Here is a 12,784-nt window from a genome sequence, read left to right as displayed (position 1 = left end):
GCCTTCAGCGCTTTGATATTTTTATGGTGTAATTACGCCTGTCCGAATACAGTCTACACTGAACAATTTTTCCAAATCATTGTATCAGATATGTGCGTGAATTTGACAATATTTCATGTAACAGAATAGTGTGACGGCTAAAATTATGAAAACAACTTTTTGTCCGCTTCGATTGTCATGCGAAAAAGCTGGCTCGATTTCTGATCTGGGGCACGGAAAACATGTGCATAGCACAATTATTGTTGTTTTCGGTATCACATTTTAAAGACTACGAGAAAAAACGAATATGAGAATAACGGATCGCGGGCTAGTTTTCAGAATATGTCACCCTATCCATGATTTTCTGTTAAGGGGAAACTCTGATTATTTTCAATTACAGAAGTAAACTATTAATCATGTACGATGTAAATTACTTTTGTCATAGTAAGAATACGACGCTGTTGTGATATCAGCTCACTTTTAAAATAAATCACGCGCGGAATGTATACAGATCTTAAAAACAAACGACGATGTCATAAACCCATTGACGATAGACATATAAGTATCATTCAATAAAAGATTTCTATAATTCTTATTAGCGAATTCTTCCACATTAAAATATTCTCTATTTATGTCACAGTCATGGTGTATGATCAAAATATCTCTTAAAACAATGAGAATCGGATGTGCATAATGATACATTATTTTAATATATTTCATCTTCTGTACATAGCATAATATTATGTGATATATAAGATGAATGTTACTGATGCTGTGAACAGAGATCAATGTGTCTTCTGAATCGTTGATTTATTTTGTAATTGTTTTATGTGTGTATTTTGCGTACACTTCTTAAAGCTTGCAAAAGAATATCAGTTCGATATTAACATATTCTTTCCAGTGCATACTGTAGTCATTCCTATAATGTAGTCCTTACAAGTAGTCGCTCATTCTTTTAGTTTATTGTTTGGATTATTAGATTTTGAAACGAACGCCACTCAGAATGCGCCCCCTTCCTCCAACTCCCCACTTAGGGAGGAGAGGAACGTTCATCAATGACAGAGGCCGAGTCGCTCTGAGTAGCAACAGCCTCTGCCCGCTTCGCGCTCAGAAGGGGGCGCTCTTTCTCGTCCTCGTGGTGTTCGGTCCCGTCAGTTTTACCTGACGTCCTGGCGACACTTACTATAGAAATGATCCCTAAGAGTAAGGTCTTAATTTAGACGTGTTTCATAGCAGTTATGTATGAGCCATTTCGAACCACGAATGGTTTTATTTAATAAATATTTAAATTGAATTTAAGAGAATTATTGTATACATTTTGAATTATTGTATTAATTTTTGACACATTTATATATATTTAGTAATATATTATGCTTTTCTTGTTTTAAATATGTGAAATATTATTGATTTTTTTAAATAATTATACTTAAATCTGTTGAAATATTACAAAAACGTGTTTTTGAATTAATTCTTAAAATAGATTAGAAATCATCTCCCTTGTAACAGCGCTTACTAAAGCAAATGCGTCTCAGTGACTTCCCCTAATTCACTGCAACTCGTAATCAGGGGAGAACACAGTGCCGAGTTTGATTACCGGTAAGCTTGTATGATAATCTTTACTGCAAGTCATAATGCTATTTCGTTTCAAGTGGGTTTCTAGTACCCATGCAGGGATACGCCTTATGGAGCGTGGTAAATATGTTTTGCTTTATTGTTAATACTAAACAATTTACTATCATCACACATGTTATGCACCGACATCTTAAGTCCTACATTAGAGCGGCGCTCTGGGAAAACGGGGTTTAAGCATGTGCGTAGAGTTTCGTCCCTGATTATCCTGTGCTGACTACACAGGCTAGTTTGAGATGACACTGTGCGCACACGCATTACGTCCCGTTTTCCCACGGCGAGGCTCATTTCAGTTAATTAATTTTGAGCTATTCGGTAACTAAACACGAAACGGCACCGGATCAGAATATAAATACCGCTACTGCAAAATGCAGGAGGTGCCGAGTATTCCAAATGAATTGTCAACAAAACCAGTGAAGTATGCACAAAACTGTCTGTTCATTGAACATTATGGCATTTAATCTTATGTTTTACGTATTAATTCGATATTTTAATAAAATATTTTATAAGAATGAAGGAAAAGAAGTGAGCCACATATTCAAATTGTCATAAAATACTTAAAGAAACTTGTAGTTTTGGGAATTGACAGCAATCACAAATACTAGTAATCTGCTTTTACTGTACAATAGTGTAAGATTCATTCATATGGGCCGTGCTGTGTGAAAAGGGGTTTAAAACATGAGCGTAGAGTGTCGTCCCAGATAAGCGTGTGCAGTCCGCACAGGCTAATCAGGGACAACAATTTCCGCCTACACTAGTCCTTTACTAATAAAAGGCTTTCTTAATACGAAATATATCATAAAAGCGGAAAGTGTCGTCCCTGATCAGCCTGTGCGGACTGTGAAGGCTAATCTGGGACGACAAATTACGCACATACATTAAACCCTCTTTTCACAGAGCACGGTCATATTATTTATAGTAAAATCGTTGGAAATATCACGTGAGCATTTGCGCTTTAAAACGGGCGAATATTGATTTCATTAGCAACATGTATATAATAACCAAAACATGAAGCATAAACCATAAAATACTGACACAGATAATGTACGGATAGACGGCACTGGATAATAGACGAAATCAAAAGATACATGCGACGAATGATACGTGTTTTTCATCACATTTTAACAACAAAATTTGGATATCGTGTATGCAAACTTTCAACACCGTACTTGAAGTTTGCGCTCATGTGCATCGTTCCCATGAATTTTCCGCCCAATTGGGCTAATATCAAGTAAGAGAAACATCAGGAAACTTACGAGATTTTTGTCGGAATAGCCGTGAAAAAATATGTACATATGTGCATGCCTATCCGATCAAGCTTCTCCGGACTGTACAATTGTCATTTATCACGCTATCTTACTTTGTTAGTATAGGGTATTGTATAAAATTTCAGGTATTGTGCAGTAGTTAGTCAAGCAACCATTACATTTTATTTCACAAACTTGTACTTGTACTTATATGGTATTTAAATTACAATTCACAGTAATGTCTTTTAAATTTAACTGATATTCTTCCGATGTCAACATTGTTTTATGTTTGGGTGTATACGTCTTTTCAGAAATAAGGAAGTTGATTCACCTTCTAAACTTCTAAGCATGGAAAAAGACAACGCAACTTACGCAAGTCTAAACGGTCAGATGTCGGTAAATCACGGCCGATGAATCACGGGCTCCACCTCCTTTTTGCGATGCATTGATAAACGAGCCAATGCTACTTCCGAGGTGGCGCTTAGGACCGGATGTTATTAAATGCAACGGATAATTCTGCTGAGCGAGTTAGTTTTACAAGTTTTCTTCAACATATTTTGTATTATTTTTAAAATAGGGCAATGAAGTGCGATTCAGCGAAGATTTATTCATTCACACATGAACATAAACATATAATAACAACCCATTTGGAAACGTGATGACCTCTACAAGTTGTAACGCGGTAAAGATTTCAACATAAAATCGAAGTATTTTCCTGTGTGACGAGCAAATTTCCACCCAATGAAATCACTAACAACATAAAACAATTGCTTTGAACATGTTAACGTTTTCCGCTGCACAAAAACATCGGCTTCTTCTCGATCTTACAGCTAATTTTGCATTCTTCCTAAAAAGATAGAGCCAATGCCAAAGAGGTGGCGCTAATGACAGGAGATGGCGCCAATGCACTATTTTAGCTATTTTAACTTTCGATGCCGACCATACACTTTTTGTTTCGTATTCCGGGTTGAGTGTTCAATCTTTTTTTCTTATTTCGATCATAATGAATTGTGATTAAAAAGGTTAAGTCTACATAATTATGAAGAAACATGTGTTGAACGGATTTTTTAAAGATTTCTGTTACTGAATATACTACAAAACTGGAAAGAAGTATAATAAACAAAGCGGTAAACATTAAAGCCGAAGCTATCCTATTTTTTGCAGATAAAAGTAGGAACGAGTGGCATATGGTAGCCTATTTAAAATTCGTTGACCTTTGCCGTTTAGTAAATTAAGCGATGTGGACAAAACTCATCGTTTCAAGAAGAAGTAATATCTTTTTATTACTTCGTGAATTTTGTTTTTATATTATATCAAACACATTTGTTGTAGAGAACATATTTGGAGAATGCTGAGAATTTAGTTATTGGATTTATTGAAAATACATATTTTGGATTTATATTGGTACACTATGTTTTTCAGGTTATTGACTTCTAAATTGAGTTGGTTACTTATACATTCACATATTTACATCTTGTGTTTAATATATGTGTATATGTTCTGTATAGAGTTGGGTCTAAGTATGTACGTTGAAAAATAAAAAGAAATATGAAGAAGAAACATTATTTGTCAAGCGAAAGTCATGATTCATATATAGTGCATTTGCGCCACCTGGTGTCCTTTTTTTATACCACATTTATATAGCGCCCTTTTCATACTCGAGATGTGCGTTCAAAGGCGCTTTACAGTTTTTCCCTGATCACTGGGTCATAAGTCGTCCGTTAACATCTTGGCGCAGTATGCAGCCACGGCACATCGGCTTATTTCCCTCACAGGTACCCATTTATACACCTGGGTGGAGAGGAGCAGTTGTGGGATAAATTTCTTGCTCAAGGAAATTCCAGCGGTCAGGGCGGGATTCGAACCCGGGACCTCTCGATCCCTAAGCCAGCGTCCTACCATTAGACCACTGCTCCCATGTCCTGAGCTCCACCTCCTTGGCATGGCTCCATCTCTTTTGGAAAACGCTAAATTATCTAATAGATCTGCAAGATGCTAATGTGTCTGTGCATGCAGCAACTAGTGTATGTTGAACGCAATCGTTTGATGTCGTTCGCGAATTAATCGGGTGGAATTTTGCTCGTCAAACAGGCACAATACATTGATTTGCGTTCAAAAAACTTCACCATGTCGCAACTAATAAAGGTCCTAAAGTTTTCAAATGGATTGTGGTTGTATGTTTATGTACATGTGTAGATGAATAGTTTTTCACTGAATTGCACTACAGTGCCCGATCTTTAAAATATTTTGAAATATGTTGGAAAAACATATAAAAACTCACTTACCCTTAAAAATTATCCCTGAAATTTCAAAACATCCGGTCCTTAGCGCCACATAAGAAATAGCATTGGCTCATTTATTAACCCATTTATGCCTAGCGTCTAAAAAAAGGCCTTGCCATGATGCGGCGTCTCATCTGGGTCTGCGCTGTTTGCTTGATGGAATTTCTGTCAGAAATATTCTAAATATATAAATAAATATACTAGACATCCCTAATTTTGGAAATAAACTGATCCAATTTAGAAGGATGGGAGAGTCGACTAGGCATAAATGGGTTAATGCATCTCAAAATTATTAGTGGCATCCGTGATTAACGGCCGTGTTTTTCAATACGCGACCACCAGAAATGTGATGAATCCATCAAGATGAAGATGAAACAAAAAACTAGATATTGTGAATAAGCGTTCTCATTATGATACTTGCATTTCAAAAATTATTCATGTTCAACATTATTCACCGGGTTAAATAATTCTTTTTCAGACAAACTATCATAATTAAAAAAAAAACTAAATTATTTTGTGCTTAAAGGGGCCTTTTCACAGATTTTGGCATGTATTGAAGCTTGTCATTAAATGCTTTATATCGATATATTTAAACATTTACCTAAAAATCTCCATTAAAAAAAGAATACAATTAAATAAAGGAAAAAAAGGTATAAAAAAAGAGAATACAATTTAAAAAAGTAACCCTCAACTGGGCTCGAACCACTGACCGCTGGGAATCCTGGAGTAAAAAGTCTCCCTGTTAGACCACTCGACCATCCGTGCTCATGCTGTGATAGGATATATTTTTTAGTTATATAAGCAATCCTCGTAGTTTCAAAACAAGAGGGCCATGGGTCCTAAGGCGCTCACCTGAGACCCAAAGGAACTAAACTATTCTGGGAAGGTGGAGTTCAAAATAATAAAAGTACTTCATACAGACGGGTACATACTTAACTTGTGCTTTATAGTTCGATTATTTAGTGTAACATCTTCAAAAGAGGACGAGTGCTGAGCAGACAGGCGGTAGTACAGACTTAGTGTGCTCTATTATTAAAATACGTTTTCACTGTTTTTGCATTCAAAGTTATTTAGAACAATGATACACTGATTTTCAAGTAATACTGCATTTCACATATCATACATGACATCTGTATATCAAATTAATTAGAATAATGGTATTTCTGACTTTCACATAATACTGTATTTCACATATCATCCATGTAGGCCTACATGACCTTTGTATATCAATCTGTATTAATGATTTAAAATGAAATTTCATACTTCATTTAAGAGTTAATTTTTGTTAATTATTCACATTTGTAAGTGTTGTTTGTAAACAATTCATCTACGCTTCTACTCTTTATTTACAACCAATGCAAAACTAAAATGCATTTTAATTGTGAAATTTATTCTCAAATACAAGCTGCATTTAATATCATAAGTATCGCAAATAGTTGGTTTTAAGTACATTTTATCTATCTCTTTAATTCTTGAACAAAGTATATCTGTGATATGATATGTGTACATGTAGACACGATAGTTTTTTGTCAATAAATGTGTAACAGTAAAGTTGGAGAATATTTCAAATTTTTTATTGATCAATATAATTGAATTTTGACAACAGTTGTTGCCTAAGCTGTAAAGGATATTTTTACGTACATATCTTTACTTTTTCTTCTTGATATTCATAATATACACTGGGACTTTGTGATAGTTGAAAGTTAAATAATAGCCATATTGAGTAAGTTCAATCAGGCATCACTGTACTGAAGCTAAGAAATATGAAATACCACGCCCATTAAATTTATATATATTGTATAAACCTTTCTTGGAAATATATAAGTACATAAATTTGCTATTTCAAGAGCTTGCTTCAATGTTGTAATTTGTTCTTTTTATGCAGTCAGCATGCTGATTTTTATCTGAAAATAAAGGCCAGACAGATGTATTAATGTGTTTATCTCTATATAGACCGTTCCATAATTTAGTCATTACATAATTATCTCCCCTGAATTCTCTCCGCGTCCGCCATTACACTGCTGCTTTACAATCGGTAACATAAAATTATATAAGAGAGCACCGATTATTCAACGGATGAATTTCTTTCTAAATTCTAAGGCCGTCATTTCATGGTCTTGGTTGTCTTGGAAAACTAACACATTGACACATTAAAAAAAGCATTTAATTAAATTAAATGCAATATTTTTCATTTGATTATTTGCATCAATCTTTAAATCGTGTATGCCTTTGCATTCCAGTGTTTAATTGCCCCTTTGTTCTGCATAATCCGATTATCTCGTTTTGATCAGATATTGTCCAGACTTAACTAACCACATGGTGTCATAAACCACACTGGGTGGCAGATGACAATATTTTTCATTTAATTATCCAAAAAGTTTTAGCATCCAGAAACAAATTGTTCTGTGCTTTTATAGATTATGAAAAGGCTTTCGATACTGTAAACCACGATATATTATGGGTAAAACTGGTGCAATCAGGCCTGAGCTGTAAGATTATGAACATGATTAAGTCAATCTATTCAAACATAAAAGCATGTGTCCGTTCAAGCTCGACCATGAACTTTTCAGAGTTTTTTGACATATCAATAGGATTAAAACAAGGTGAGCCACTCTCACCTCTTTTATTTTTACTTTTCATTAATGATATCACTGATTATATTGATATGGTAAATCTATGAGACAAAGATATTGAACAGTTATCATTGTATCTTCTGTTATTTGCTGACGACATCGCACTGTTTACCACTAATCCGATAAGTCTTCAAGCACAACTTGATAGTATATCGCAATACTCCACATCATGTGGATTAAAAATTAATGTTAACAAAACTAAAGTATGTATCTTTGAAACGCGTAAGAGCCATCATAATTATCAGTGGACTATAAATGAACAAATCATTGAAATTGTTGACAGTTTTTGCTACTTAGGTGTAAAATTGTATTATACAGGTAATATGCGATATGCTGTCAAAGCTCTCTCTGATCAAGCCCTGAAAGCTTATCATAATCTTTTGTGCTTATTTAATAATGTTAAAATGGATGTTAAGACCAAATTATATCTATTTGATTGTATGATTCTACCTATTCTGCTGTACGGCTCAGAAGTATGGGGAATATATAACTTTAAGGAAAATGATGCCTTACATTTTAAATTTTTGAAAATAATTCTTGGTGTAAAACAATCAACACCAAATATGGCTGTACTAGGTGAAACCGGCAAATATCCATTAGCAGTGTTGTGTAAAGAAAGAGCTCTTAAATTTTATATAAAAATAATGAATAAGACAGATTCCATTATGTATAGAGTGTTCACAAATCAAAGAAATATTAATACCTTTTGCTGGTTTAAAGCATGCAAATCCTACTTTGATTATCTGGGGAATGGTGATCTTTTTGAAAATTCTAATATCAGCATTAATTTTGCCTCAGTGAGACAACGGATCCGTGACCAGTTTCAACAAACATGGTTAGAATCCATTTCAAATATGCCTAAGTTATCTTACTACTGTAAATTTAAAAGAACTTTTGAATATGAGGACTATTTAGACTATGTATCACACGAAAAATCAAGAATATCACTTACAAGACTTCGTCTGAGCTCTCATAATCTTGAAATCGAAACGGGAAGATACAGAAATGTAGATCGCAATAATAGAGTGTGTAGATTATGTTCACTAAACACTATTGAATCCGAATACCATTTCTTGCTATGTTGTACAGCTTTTACTAACATTAGGAAAAAATACCTAGTAAATTCTTCCTGGCCGTCTATGAATATGTTTATTAATTTCATGTCATCTAGATCTAAACGAAAAATCAGAAGCGTTGCTAAATATTGTTATAATGCTTCGATTTTACGTGATGCATTGCTTGCTGTGTGAACTCTGAATATACCTATTTGATGTATATATTTTGATGTTTAAAATAGTCATATAATATGTGGGTTTATGTATTTATGTATGTATGACTGTGTGTATATATATGATATTTTTCTGTGTGTCTTGGCCATAATCTTTATATTTTTTGTAAATGGCCCAAGGCAATGCTTTTGCCGTTTTTGCCAATAAACGAAACGAATTAAACACAATATATGATGCCACCATGTCTCATCTTCCTGGTAGTATTAAGCAGTCATTTGGTAAGATAATTTACCTCCGACATACTTAACAGTTGCGTAAATAAGATATGTTACATATTTTACAAATTAAAAGTTATGTCCAATATAGAATATCAGAAATTGTACACCGTAAAGATTCTAGCCCGTTTAATTTATGAAAAAATAAAGTATTTAAAAAAATATATAAAAATAAAACATTTAACGTATTTAGCGGGTATCGGTTAATTAAAACTACGTCATTCCGTATGAAGATTTGATGTTACGGCAATGCACGAACGATATCATAAAACAATAAATTACATTTGACACCAAACAGAGGTAAAAAATATTTTAAAAAATATATATGTATATAAATATATGTGTGTTAAAATGTTAGATATTTGTCACTCATACTCACTAGTAACGAGTTTTCAATATACATGAATACACAGTTCAATTTGCATCATATGAAGTTGTGTTTTTTCAGTTGTATGTTAATATTCCTCAATAGCGTCATTCTTTGTACAAAACCCATCAAATTAAAATTACATGTAAATACTGTCATGTCCTTTGCTTTTAATATAGCTGTGTAGTATGTTTATTTTCAAAGCACTCCTTACACTTTCTAACACTCATTTATTTATCACACTAGCGTCCTCATGCCATTGATAATTATATTTTTATAATTAGATGTATTACTATTGTAATTTATTGAAGCTTTTCTGCAAAAAAATATTACGGCTTATGCATAGAGCTCTTTATTGTGTCAAATTGTCGGCCTTTCAGTCTTCAGATAATCTTTAATTTGATGTTTATGCCGCGTTTTTAAAGTTGCAAATAAATGTATTAATAAATTCGTTTGGCGCTAAATAATATATTTTTGAAATATTATTTAGGTGTTTTTTTATCGGAGTTTTTGTGTGTGGATTAATTGACTAAACATTTGGTGTCGTTATCCATATGTTTTGCGTTACTTCAAAGACCTATAAAATACAATTTTTAGTATTTTTAGCTTTATAGCTGTTAAATGATTCAAAGATGAAAATATAGATATATCACATAGATCGCATTCTCTTCATTTTCCGAATAATCACATAAAAGGTCGTCAAGATCAATATCACTCTCTCATGATAAAAAGCTCGTTTTTTAACGTGACAAAATTCCATCTAAAAAAAATAAATATAAATCCAAACCACAATTTTTTTTATCTCTGATATCAGTTAGAACAAAAAAAATAATGGAAGGCGTATCAATAATATCATACTTAATATAATATATAATGATTTTGGAATGTAGAATTTTACCAAATGAGATCAATTACAAACAATTAGCGGTAATTAATTGCGCGAGAATCTTTTATAAGTATTAATTAAAATATAATCTGCTTGATGTTGCGGCTATTAAAATCAACACAACAATACATGCGTGAACTGTTTGTGAAACGTTAAAAGTAACAAGTCTAATCAAAGACATAGTATGAGCGACTGAACCAGCAAATTTTCGCCGATGATTACCACTTGATTACAGATAAACAAAAACAAATACACGAAAGCATTTTAAACATTTTATTTGTAACAATCAATCTCAGCTTCAAACAATCATTTAAACAACAAAATGTGATAATCGCCTCACATTAATTCATTAAGTAATTTATTTATCCGACAACGGTGAAGCGGGTATTCTCTACGTCTTTGGCTTTTGGAATCGCAGACTCGCACAAGTTAGCAGCAGTGTAATGGCGGACAGTCACGTGACTGACAATATGGCGGCGGTCAATTTATCGATTATGGAACGGTCTATTGATACCACTGTATAGCAATTGCTGTTCCATGCTGTTCACTGCAAAGGGCGGTAAACAAGGGGTTAGGCATCATGCAACTGTCAGAGATAATGAGGTACCTGCTGTGGCTAATGGTTATTTCATTGGTCTGCGGGCATTAAATTACATGCAACAAAATGTGTGAAAAGTGGCCAGCACAGGAATTTGGGGCCTGACTCTAAACTGTTATAAACAGTTGTTTCTCCCCTAAGTAATTTTAGGTGAAATCAACATTACTACTTAAAATTTTGAGATTATTTAATAAAGGGTTTTCAGATGGCAAAAATATGTTTGTTGCACTTCCTCCCCAACCAATCATAAACATTAGATTATCCTCTTCAGAAAGGAACAAAAATAAATTTATTTTTTGGCAATTTAACTGTATATCTTATCGGCAGAATTAATATTCATATGACTGCATGGAGATCATGAATATCATAATTTGCATAGATTTCATTCAACGTGTACATCGGTAATTTCATAGTAGAGTGTAAACAAGGTCACACTATAATTAGCCATTTAAAGACATGTTTTTCAACAGACCGCAACCATAAAGGAACTCGGCCTAGATATCATAACAAGATATCCATAAAACCAATGTTTTGACCAAGTTTCATGATGATTGGACAAAAAAATGTGACTTCTAGAGTGGTCACAAGTTTTTTTTACTATACAAATATAAGGAAAAAGACCCCCCCCCCCTGGCGGCAATGTTTTTTTTACCGATCAGAACCATTTTCAAACTCAACCATCATATCCAGGAAACAAATGTTCTGACCAAATTTCATGAAGATTGGGCAAAAAATGTGTCTTCTAGACTGTTCACATTTATTTCACTATATACATATAGAGAAAACTGCCACCCCCCCTGACGGCCATGTTTTTCCACCTATCATGACCATTTTCGAACTCGTCCGAGATATCTATAAAATCGATGTTTAGACAAAATTTCATGATGAATAGGCAAAAAATGTGTATTCTAGAGTGTTCACAAGCTTTTTTTTACTATATAAATATAAGGAAAATGACCCCCCATGGCGGCCATGTTTTTTTTTTTACCGATCCGAACCATTTTCGAACTCAACCGTCGTATCCAGGAAACAAATCTTCTAACCAAATTTCATTAAGATTGGAACAAAAATGTGACTTCTAGAGTGTTCACATATTTTCACTATAAACATATAGAGAAAACTACCCCGCCCCCTGGCGACCATGTTTTTTCACTGATCTGGACCATTTTCAAACTCGTCCAAGATATTAATGAAACCAATGTTTTCACCAAGTTTCATGATGATTGTGCAAAAATTTTGACTCCTAGAGTGTTCACAAAGTTTATCTATAGCCATATAAGGAATACTGCCCCGCCCCCCTGGCAGCCATGTTTTTCAACTAACCGGAACCATTTTTGAACTTCACCAACATATCACTTAGACAAACATTTTGACAAAGTTACATGAAGATTGGGCATCAAATGTGACTTCTACAGTGTTCACAAGTTTTTTCCTTTTTTTTGACCTAGTGACCTAGTTTTTGACCCAGCATGACCCAGTTTCGAACTCAGTCGAGGTATCATTGGGACAAATGTTCTGACCAAGTTTCATGAAGATCGGACAAGAAATGTGGCCTCTAGAGTGTTCACAAGGCAAAATGTTGACGACGAACGACGCACGGACGACGGACAAAAGGCGATCCCATAAGCTCACCATGAGCACGTTGTGCTCAGGTGAGCT

At 33.9% G+C, this 12,784-nt stretch overlaps 1 non-coding gene across 1 annotated transcript; it reads right to left on the bottom strand.

Moving 5' to 3' along the window:
* Positions 1-972: 972 nt before the first annotated feature.
* LOC127870512 (small nucleolar RNA U3) lies at positions 973-1,192 on the bottom strand. Its single transcript, XR_008044859.1, has one exon. It is a non-coding gene; the product is annotated as a small nucleolar RNA U3 (small nucleolar RNA).
* Positions 1,193-12,784: the final 11,592 nt, after the last annotated feature.

This window comes from Dreissena polymorpha, chromosome 2 (assembly GCF_020536995.1).
Source record: "Dreissena polymorpha isolate Duluth1 chromosome 2, UMN_Dpol_1.0, whole genome shotgun sequence".
NCBI lineage: Eukaryota > Metazoa > Mollusca > Bivalvia > Myida > Dreissenidae > Dreissena > Dreissena polymorpha.
Note: the sequence above shows the minus strand (reverse complement) of the source record. Positions and strands in the feature narration are given on the sequence as shown.